Raw genomic sequence first — 12,218 nt, forward strand, 5'->3', positions numbered from 1 at the left:
ACAGTTCAAGCTCTGCAGTTAATGAGTGCACTGTATTGTAAAATAAAAATATTACATGATGAACTTCCAATGTGTTCGTCATATACTGTAAGTTCAAATGTTGTTTTTTTTTTATCTGTGAAAGAATATCAATGATTTCCATAAGATTCAATTGTTTTTTTGTTCTTTTTTTACCATACAGAGACAATAAATTAACTTGTGTGTGTGTCTTTTGTAGTCCTGCTTCAGAAAGTAAAAACAAACAAACAAACAATAAAAATATTACATGATGAACTTCCAATGTGTTCGTCATATACTGTAAGTTCAAATGTTTTTGTTTTTTTTCCATCTGTGAAAGAATATCAAAGATTTTCATAAGATTCAATTGTTTTTTACCATATAGAGCCAATAAATTAAATTGCATATGTGTCCTTTTTAGTCCTGGCTTCAGAAAAAAAAAAAAAAACTGCACTACTTGGAGAGATTGAGAGAACACTCAACTGATCCATCCAGTTACAATGAAATTGTAAAATGCTTACTGTCTCTTCAAAAGGAAAAAGCAAATGCCCTGCATATTTCCTGTCTGCCAAAGAAATCTTTTAAAATAGACACTTCAGATCTCAACACCTTCTTGGCTTTGGGAGATGAATAGCCAGCATACCTTCACAGAATCTCTTATATAAATTGGACATACTGTATGCCTCAAATTCAGTCTTGGCCAAGGGTAACCTGTTCAGTGCCTTGATTTTAACCTTTGAGGTGTCAACTGTTTTTTTTTTTTGTTTTTTTTTTTCACTAGCATTTTAGACTGCATACAGAAACACACTGAAGTAAGGCTCAAGTATTATTGGAAGTTAAAAGTGTAGTTATACAGTAATAAAAAATAAACATGCACTATTACAAGAATTCACTTTATTTTTTCAATGCCCCAATTATACAAATTGTATCTTTTTTATTAATTAAAGAAACAGAAATTATAATGTACATTAAAATGTACCTTCATTATAATTACTGTTTCTTTAATTAATAAAGATGGGCAACTAGATTATTTTGCATTTAGCAACAACAAGGGGCTCCAATCCTTGTTCTTTCATCTTTTTTCATTCTCTTTGATTTTCGAAACTAATTACATGATATTTGCCTCTAGAAGAAAACATTTAAACTAGAAGAAAACATTTGACCCTGATAAAAAGGCCTATATTAAATACAAATGTTGCAATGAGATGAACATATACCTCGACACAACATAAATCCTAAACATGGTGATGATCAACAAATGTTAATTCAGTAAAAATATGAACTCTGTTCAACAGTGACAACAACAGCAGCAGCATACATTTAGCCAGTAAAAATGCAAAGCAATGATCTTTATTTCCAAGCTGCAATGGATGCTGGGAACAGACACAACATCGTTCAACATAAAATTGTTTGAACTGTAGGCTACAATATGACTCGTGTCTACTGCACCGGTCCGGATGGGAGTAGCGCGACAAACCCATTATAATCAGGGATGTTGTCTACACTGGAAGCGGCGCAGTTTTGCCAAGTCCGCGGTTTTCCAGCGGAATTGGGCTACTTTTACACTGTTGCCGCTGGTGGTTTTTCACGTCCGCGGGTTGAATCGACCCAAAATAACGTGATATTATAGCCCCCGGAACGCGAATTGTACCAGGGAAGCCAACTGAAATGCGATTGGGCTAGTTTTGAGGGGGAGTTTCGTTGTGAAAACCTGGCAACCCTGAAGCGGCGTGACTCGGGCGACAAATCTCCGACAGTAAACTCGTTCTATTTATGACGTTGGCCTGCTGATACGGAGGACAATGCTTTGCAACCGGCGCTCAGTCGCGTCAGTGTACACATCTTGTGTATCTTGCGTATCTACAGTATCTTGCGACGCGAGCGACAACGGTCGCGTCCGGTGTAGACACGGTAACGGCTCGAGCGAACACGACAGCACCTTGACCTCTAGAAATATGCACGTACAGAGCCGTTATATCGTACAATTCAAATATAAACGTCAAGATACCCACTAGTCGCTGACGTTTTCCAACGGCTCTGGCTTAAGTTAAAGGACAGCACACAGTTTTGTACACAATTTGTATTTGCGTTTCTGTAACTCTCACTAAAGAGGAAAGAAAATATGAATAAGATGGATTTGTTTATTGGCAACTAGAAAATGGAGAAGAAGCAGAGATGTTGTTGTTGGTAAGAATTTTTCTAGCTAATATTAGCTTAATCTAGTCGCTTTTGTATGAAAGGCATTAACCCTCTATGGTACGGAGCCTCCAGGCAACATGGTCTATTTTAGTTTGTTTTTAATAAAATAAGGCACCAATTGATTGATCAAACGTATCTCAGGACAGAATAACTCAAATACTAATCAATTAAAGTGCAAAAAAGACCAAAACATGACCAACGGGGGTCCATTTGTGTCTCAGCATGTCACATGACTCCATATTTTCATGAAAAGTGCTTTTTTTACTTGTTTGTATCCATTTAATCACCCACAAAAATATGAGTCACCTTCACGGGCAAGTAAAGAAGTATTTATAAAAACTTTACATTATATATCATCAAATGTTTTAGAGAAAATAACAAAAAACTGTGTGTTGCCTCAAGGCAACATTGTACCATAATGGAATCGCATAAGGCCATACAGCCATAATAGGTTTGAATACAAATGCATCATATTTGTAAGGAAAAGAGTGAGAATTATCTCTAAATAATTGCATGTTCACATGATTTTGTAATGCACTTATAAGAATAGTAATTCACATACTGTATCTGCATATCTGCACATTTTCTATAGCACTTCAAAGAGGTATAAAACACAGGCAGTTGATGAGGGTGATGATGAGGGGTCATACTGTGATGAGGAAGATAAAATCATAGTGACAGTCCTTCAGGGAGAGAGTGAGGGTGAGAGAGAAGATGGAGATGAGGATGAAGATGGATATGATAACTTGATATAATAACATAATAATATGATGGTTTGCTAATACTTGTGTTCCACTATGGTACAATGTTGTTATTTACAATGCAGACAATATATAATAGGTTGATAATTACTAATTCTGGCTGTTAATGTTAATAAAGTACAAGATGTTTTGGATTCTTTTAGTTTCATGTAGCATACATGAGCTGCAAATAGGCCTTCATACACTGTTATGCTTTGTTTTGTTCAGATGCAGCTTTCGTAAACATCATTACAGTATCACTATACATTGTTTTTGTTTTTAGCACTGCTGAACCAGGACAGAAGAGTTCTGTGCTGTTTTACATATTCCTCAACAGAGGTAAGTGTATGGCTTCAATATCATATCTTGACATTGTTAACTCCATGCTCTACCAGTTGAACAACAGGAAGCAACAATATAACCCTTGTTGGTTATAAATAATATATAACCCTTGTTGGTTATAAATAACATGATCACGTTGAATAGAAATATGATTACCTTTTGCTGTTGTCACAGTGTCATATATTTATACCCGTACTTTGGCGTACTCATATTATTTCTAATGATTTCACTCACTTTCCCTGCCTATCTGGATTTTTGTACCATAGGAAACTTAGAACATCTTTAATTTACAAACTGCATGTAAAGGAGAAGAAAGAGTCATTTTTATTTGAATAACTGACCCTATGATTATAATAATGTCACACAATTATTTTTTAATTACTAATTTCTGGAATGTGTGTTTCTCTGCACAGTGAATAGCTTACATTTCCGCTTTACAAAAGTGTTCATTCTGTCACAGTATCATAATAGCAAATTCACAAATGCTGGGCTCCTCTGTCTCTGTTTTTGCATTTCCTTTGATCACTTTGTTGTTCTATTGGATGTTAATTCATTGCCATGGAATGTCTTCTGTCATTGACTGGGCACTTTTAAGGGGTCTGGTTTCCATGGAGAGCTGACATTCTGAGTGTTGAGAGTGGACCTGCATAATCGGGAAGGACAGTCTGTACTGGGCATGTGCGCAGAGAAGTGCAGTGGTTATTAGCATGTTTTAACATTCACAGAGGTCAGACTGTGGCATTTACCCTAAATCATCATCTGCATTGCCAGCCACAGCAGTACAGGCAAGGGGCAAGACAAGTGATTAGCTGTCTGACTGTGTTATCACATAAATTAAATAATACTCACTCTTGTGAAAGAGATACTGTGACGTGCGATGCTTGAAGAATGAAGGTCTTTGTGGTGGAACTAAATAACTCTTTTAAATAGTTATTTTTTAAGTCTTAACAATGGAGTGTATGTCATTCTTAAATGAACTATATAATTTTGACCAGTTGATCAAAGCATATATAAGATTATACTAATTACTATAATTAAGGAGCGGAAAATCAAGTTAATGGGGCAATCAGTGCAATGATTTCTTCATTTTACGGTCTTTTAACTACTGTGATGAATCAGATGGCAGCCAGCTCGAGGAATGGGGTGGCCTTACTACTTACAATTTATTATTTTAGTTTATTTATTGCAGAAGTTATATACATTTCTCTTACAGTATATCCCATAAAAAGTGGAATTTTCTATCTTCACCAGTTCCTTTTTTTCTATTGCCTATGCAGAAAAAGATCATTTAAAGTTGTACATTAAAATTTCTACCTCTCTGACACAAAATACGGTTTCGAAAAAACCACTAAGATGCCACTAGGAAACCAAGAACAAGTAACAATATTGGCATCAATGGTCTTTCTTTTGCTTTTGGCCATTTGTACATGGTGTGACATTCTGTCTCAGGCTGTACCTATTGTAAAGCGTCTTAAGCCTTAGTCAGGTAGATGCCATATTGAATTTTACTCTGCTGAAAATGAGGCTGTGAAGGATGAGGGTTTTCGATGGCATGAATTTTTTAAATGTTCTAGATTACATGTAACTTTCAAAACTCTTTTATGGAGTTTTTGTCTACTAAATGTGACACTGGATCACAGAACCAGCCATAAGGGTAAAAATAAGCTTTCCATTGATGTATGGTTTGTTAGGATAGGACAATATTTGGCTGAGATACAACTATTTGAAAATCTGAAATCTGAGGGTGCAAAAAAAAAAGAGAAAATCGCCTTTAAAGTTGTCCAAATTAAGTTCTTAGCAACGCATATCCATATTTTTGATATATTTATGGTAGGAAATTTACAAAATATCTTCATGGAACATGATCTTTACTTGATTTTTGGCATAAAAGAAAAATCGATAATTTTGACCCAGATAATATATTGTTGGCTATGGCTGCAAATATACCTGTGCGACTTATGACTAGTTTGGTGGTCCAGGGTCACAAATGTTTTTTAGAAAAATGTTTCATTATTGACGTTGAACGTACAATCCATTGAACTCACTGTACTTCTATCTCTCCTAACTGCTTCGTTTCATTCCTGGAAAAATTAAATATGGTCATACCCTTTGCAAAGGTCTGTGCTGTGTACAATCACATTTTCTTTCTCATGCCTTGTCTCATCATCACTGTGGTTTCTGTATCAATCATGTCATGCACCACATAACATAATCTGAAAACTGAGTCTTATTTTATAAAGATCAAATCGTATGACTTGCTCTTTTCTCTTTGTCTGCATTTTTCTTTTTCTCTTCCACAGTCACGCAAAAAGACTGCATATGCATTATCCGTTTAAACGGATGGAGTGACAGTGTAAGAGTCCTGACAGGAAAAACAAATGGAATAAGTAACCAGTGCAGAGAAATGTGTTTAGTGGCAGTGAGAGAGTAAGGTGATAATGGGACCCATCCGTTACGTCGGTGCATGCGTGCTGGGCTGAGTCTAAGTGAGATGGATAACTGTGTGTTCAAACCCCATTGAAGCTCTGAGGTCTAAGTCCTACACAGACCCTCTCAGCCAAGTCTATTGGAGAAGAGTGCGCCTTTACCAAGGCGAGGGCTGTGTTTAGAGGGTTAGTTCACCCAAAAATGAAAATTCTCTCAATTACTCACCCTCATGTCGGCCCAAACCCATAAAACTTTGTTCATCAGTGGAACAGAGTGAATCAGTCTATTCACTCTGACGCTTTAAAACATTCATAAATAGATCATAAAACAAATTCATATCAATTGAGTGGTTCAGTTCAAGTCTTCTGAAGCGACATAATCATCTTACAATGATAAACATATTTAATTTAGGCTTTTACTCTCATATAAACGAACATACATGGAGCACTCAAATATGTTAAACAGGCTGATGCAAATTAAGAAATTAAGATAAATTCATTTGTGTTTTGAAGATGAACAAAAGTCTTATGTCTTTGGAATGACATGAGAGTGAGTGAGTAAGTGATGATATAATTTTCATTTTTGGGTGAACTAACCCTTTAAATTCTTTTGATATCTAAAAATGCATTTCTCAACATACTCAAATTCTGTCCTGTTCATCCATGTTAAATAATAGAGATGTCTGTTATTTTAAGCAGTGGTCAGACTCTGAGGAGTCATCCAGACGCCTGTCTCATGTTACAGCGTATGCAGAGCGGGAGTCCCTTGTTGCCCTTGGCTCTGATCAAAAGCCTGTAATTGACTCATTTATTCAGTGCAAAGCTGGGAGGCAGAAAGAAGAGAGTCCGTGACCTGACATGGTGGTTGCAGCTGCTGGATGCTCAGGCTGCAGCAGTGGGATGGAGAGAGGAATTTTTTCCCTGGGTGGTGCTGCCTTAGGCTCCTAGCATGATGTGTTGCTTTTGCTGGCTGATAAAAAAGAGCTGCTTGTTTCAGTGATACGGGGGGTTGTGTCCATAGTGATTAAGAGCTGCTGGCCTTTCTGGTTCTCTCCTCTCTCCTCATGTTATCATCAACCTTTTTGTGTGCTCCTGAATCACTTTACTATTCCACCCTTTCGGGATCAAACTATCTTTTTTTCAGTGCTTTTTTTTTTTTGCCTCAGTTCCATCCTCTTTCCTCTCTGCATCTCCCTATCGCAGTCCGTCTTTCACGTCCCGCTGCACTTGACTTGGCCTCATCAGATCCTCTTACTCTTGTGTCACTAGACCTCGGTGGCTGTAATTTACTGCAGTATCACCAATGTGTACTGTATGCTTGTATCTGGCTCCTAATCATGTAATCTGATGTAAGATAATGCAATCTCTTGAAAGTCCTTGGATTACGGCTAACAAATGAGAGAGTGGGCAGACAAACAGGACTCATTTGCAACTAAGCAAATACAAGATGCTTTTTTGGGCTTTATATTAAATCCTGACTCGTTTGACAACGACGTACACAGGCTTCCACCAGGTCTACAGTATATCTTGGTTGAGAATTGAACGGCATTAAGAATTTATTCAGTGAGCTGTATGTCCGCTATTTTTCCTGACGTGACCCTGCTGAAAGGACCAGATGAAGTGCAGCCATGTTGTGTTTGAGATGCTGGTCCCCAGCATGCAATAAATGCGATTTTTGGTTCTCCAGCTTGAAATACTGTCCCAGCAGTCTCTTCTCATAACTCAAGAGATGCTACACACATACACAGAGAGACTGCTGTCTGTTACTTTGTGTTGTGTATATGTATGATTACTCATGAGAAACAGTGTGATGGAGACACAGATGGTGTGTGTGTGTGTGTGTGTGAATGGAGGACATGTTCTTTCTCTTGATCTGAGTTTTTGTTTTTACTTGTCTCAGGTGTGTGCATGGCAATCAGCTCACTTGGGTCAGAGGTCATCTCCCTGGAGAAGTGCAGGGTTTTGGATACCATGACGACCAGGTTACTGCCTCCCATGTCACTGCTTTCTTCTCGCTCTCCCTCTCTGACTATGAATCTCTTCCTGTTTTTTTGTTGTCAGTGGTGTAGTGAGTAGTGTAGCTCACACAGAAGTCACTTTCAAACCAAGCAGCTTTCTTGAACTTGTAGAATTCGTAGGCTAAATTCCTGGTCTCATGGATTCCTATTTAAATGACTTTATTTTACCCGTGAAAATTTGTAAAAGAACTGTAAATGTGACCACACCTTTACGATGTGTCATAACTACACGCCATGCAGCAAAGTGACAAGCAAAAGGAGTTATTTCTAAGTAGTTTAATTTTTTTTTCTAACCACCTGCAATAATCGATAGGACTTTTGTCATTCTTGGGGGAGCACAAACGTCTTTGTGGGGGAACGCAGTTTCTCGGAGGAACGCAAATATTTGCGAGAAAGCAAAAGCATGTTCCTCCCATGATCTATTTTTTTTTCAACCACCGTGTCCTCTTAAGGGGCTAAAATCACATTTCATATTAACATAAAGCATTAGATATGTTTTATTTGGTTGTTATTGTGTTACTGGAAACTTAAAAACACACATGGTTAGGACAAAGTGTTAGCAGAGCCATCTATTTTTGAAAACTTAGTCAACATAAAATAAAAATTCACACCTTTTTTCCATGTTATTCGTCTTACTGTGAACAATTCATCCTTGTATACATATACATTTTTTGAACTACTAATTTTTATTTAAAATGTCAACTTAAAATACGTAAAATACTTAAAGTGTCATAACGTAAAATACTTTGAATATTAATATGAGATTGATAGTAATTTAACAATATAGAATATTCAGAGTATCTTCAGATTAGCCGATAGTGATGACTTTATTGTTATATTTGGGTACTGAATTGCGATTTGGTCGTTCTTATGTCTCTTTTAATACTGAATTTTGATTAGCATTGTCCTTTTTTATATATTTAAGTTTCAATTTGACTTTACACTGTGCAGTGACTGCTTGTCTTGATTCTTCTGTGCAGGCGACCGAAAACAAGACAGGCAATATTTCCATAACTAAAGCTAAAACTTAAAGGCATCTTTAACACATTTATATTGCTGTCTTGCAAAGCTCTGTTATTTCTTTCAAGATGTGCATATCTATATTTTTTTCTCTTCCATGGTTCACTTAGTGCATATTACCATGCTAAATTCCTGTGCAGGTGTACGGTACATGCTAGTATAGAGATTGTGTGGGTGTGTGTGTTTGTTGCATCAGTGAGATGATGTTTGTAACCTTGTTTTATACATGTGTCAGACAGAAATTTTCAAACCAGACGACTGTTTTTTTTTTTTTGTGTGTGCGTGTGTGTGTGTGTGGGGGGGGGTCTATGTGTGCGTGTGAACTCCATGAAAGCGCAAAAGCATTGAGTTCAGCAGCCAGATATTTTTATCCCTGTCCTCGAGACCTCTCTCTTCCTTCGCATTTCTCCTCTCTTCCTCGGGCCTGTCCTCAACCCTCCCCACTCTGATATGTGTTTATCTACGTATTTGTGTGTATGTCGTGAGTGACAGCAAGAGAGTGACAATAAGAGTGAGTGATGATTGAATTCATCAGTTGGAGCAGTTGTTTCCAGCATAGCATTTTGTTTGGAAAAGCCCACCTTCCTAATCGTTTTCATTAAGATATGATCAGTGTTATTATTCTCATCAGCTGGACCTCTTAAAAGCTGACCACTCAAACGCTTTCATAAGCTACATTTATAATCAGGTTGATGGCTCAAGTGCACTGAAATGCATTTATATATACACCACAGTTGATCTGATTGAGCTTGATCCAAATGAAATTTCGATCAGATTAAAAAGGGTGTTGTAAACCTGAAATAATTTAATCAGCAGGAAAAAGTGAAGCATGTAAATGCTTGAATCAGACTATTTTCTCAATCGGATTCGAAAATACCTTGCGCACATGCGCAGTGCTGTGATGTGTATGTTTACATGTTTTACTTCTTACAAATGCACTTTTGTTTATTTATGTCTTATAAACTGGTCAGTGGAGGAGACATTATTCTGACATTATGTCAGCTTATGTTTTAGACATGCCACCAATGACGGTAGCTCTGGTGACATTGTGGTGGCTTTTTCTGGTTCTGAACATGCCAACTGGCCACAACGCATGTGCTGAAGTTTTGTTCAACAATACTTATAATGCAATACTTGTAATGCATGTATTAACAAATATGTGAAGCTGAGTGCAACATTTAGCCTTCATATAAACAGAACTTTCAGAATCTGAAATCTAATTGAATAGATTCCGAGTCTGACTGAGGAAAATAAACACATTTTCACAAAGTAGCAGAGGATGCAGAAATGTAAATTGGTTTAAAGGGATTCACCCAAAAATGAAAATTATCCCATGATTTACTCACCCTCAAGCCATCCTAGGTGTATGATCTTCTTTCAGATGAACACAATCATCAGAGGTCACTCTTCCACCGTAATTCGATGCATACGGCTGTTTGCCAGAAGCTAGTTATTATATTTTATAAAGTTTTATATGGATTTATTTTCTTACAAAACCCATCGCTTCACATCAGAAGGCCTTTATTAACCCATGGATTACTTTTATGAAGGATCATGGATGCACTTTTTTGGGCTTCCAAACACAGTGCCCCATTCACTACCATTATGAAGCTTGGAAGAGCCAGGATATTTTTTAATATAACTCTGACTGTGTTCATCTGAAAGAAGGTAGTCATACACCTAGGATGGCTTGAGGGTGAGTAAATCATGGTATAATTTTCATTTTTTGGATGAAGTATCCCTTTAACATTAGCTGAAAGTCATTGTTATTATCTCACATGAACAGGTATATTTAAGGGGGTAATGAAGTCTGAATATTTCATATATTCAAGCAGCACTTGTACTTCCCTTCAATGGTATGTGCTCCTGCCTTATCATTCAACAGATGGCAAAGATTTTGCCATTCCTGTTTGATGGGGCTAGTGTGAGTGTAATCAGGTTAATATGTTTGACAGCAGTGCTGCCACAGTATGTCATTATAGATATTACACCCACCCTTACTAAGAGCAATTTCCCACATCGCTGAATTTAGAGGAGATTACACAGCACAGGAGTGAGCATGCTAGTGAATGTTTGTGTGCTGTAAGAGCTAGAAATGAAGATGTACAACTCTTGTTTATATGTTGTGTACTTGTGTATGCATTTACGTACTATTCAGATATGACTGAAATCTATTTCGTACTTTCTTTGCAGGCCTGTTTGATTGTATTTTTAACAGCCGTAGGTTATTGAGATGTGATTCGAGGTACAGAGAGAGAAAGAGAGGGCGGGTGTGTGAGAAGGAATCTGTGGAAAGGAGTTATTCACCTAGACTTACATAAACCCTAGCTCTATATTTAGACAGCGTGACTTCAGATTTCTGCACCAGAGTGATCGACCACATTGATATGCGTGTGGGCTTCAGTGTTCCTCATGCACAAACTGCAGTCGGAATGCTTCTGCCTGGCTGTATCAGGCTATATGGTGCTTTGTTGTAGATAAATATGTATTGGACTGCTGCTTTGCTGTGTGTTGCTGTGTATGAGTCTGTTGAGCATCTATAATACTGAATGTTAGTATTTATCAGGCTGGTGAAGCTCAGTGCTTTGTTGGTGTTTATCAGACTGCTGCTGCTGTCGGCTGATTGTGAGCGTGTTTTGATTAGGAGCATAGTGTAGAATAGACTGGTGTGTAAAGTGAAAGTGGCATGTGAAGGCCAAGCATGGTAACCCTTACTCGGAATTTGTTCTCTGTATTTAACCCATGCAAGTTAGTGTACGCATTAGGGTTAGGTATTGATTCAGATGTCCCAATTCGATTCGTTTCCGATTCTCAAGGTCTAAATCTGATTCGATTTCGATTTTTTCGATTCTCGATTCGATTTTCAGATTCGATTCTTAAATTTTTATACATAAATTTTCACTGGCCCCACCACACCCTATATTGTAATAAATAAGGTTATGACACACAATATTTTAGATACGAGTGAAATTTAACATTTTCAGGTACATAAATTGAATAATCAAATGTAAAATAACTGCAGAAAAAATCTTCACTGTACACATTAAATAAAGGTTAATCCTTAAAGTAAAAAAACGTTATGTAATGAAGAACAGGGTGTGATTTTCTCTTTTGTTTGATTAACATTGAAACACAGACAGCTGCAGGAATATTCGGTTGTTCTCACTTTAAAATTAATGCACATACAATAATGATACACATGCCTTCTTTCTCTACTGCTTATAATAACTGTAACTGACTATGTTTACCTAGATACTCGCAAAGGTGGGGATTTTGAGATAAATTTGTGTGAATTTGTTTGTTTGTATCACACTTGTATCACATTGGCTTTAAAAACAATGACAGATATTTCAAACTGCTTTTTGCCATTTTGACACGGGGTAGCATTTATATAAAATGCACAGGGTTAGTTCACCTCAAAATGAAAATTCTGTCATTAATTACTCACCCTCATGTAATTCCACACCCATAAGACT

This window comes from Chanodichthys erythropterus, chromosome 3, assembly GCF_024489055.1.
Source record: "Chanodichthys erythropterus isolate Z2021 chromosome 3, ASM2448905v1, whole genome shotgun sequence".
NCBI classification, from domain to species: domain Eukaryota; kingdom Metazoa; phylum Chordata; class Actinopteri; order Cypriniformes; family Xenocyprididae; genus Chanodichthys; species Chanodichthys erythropterus.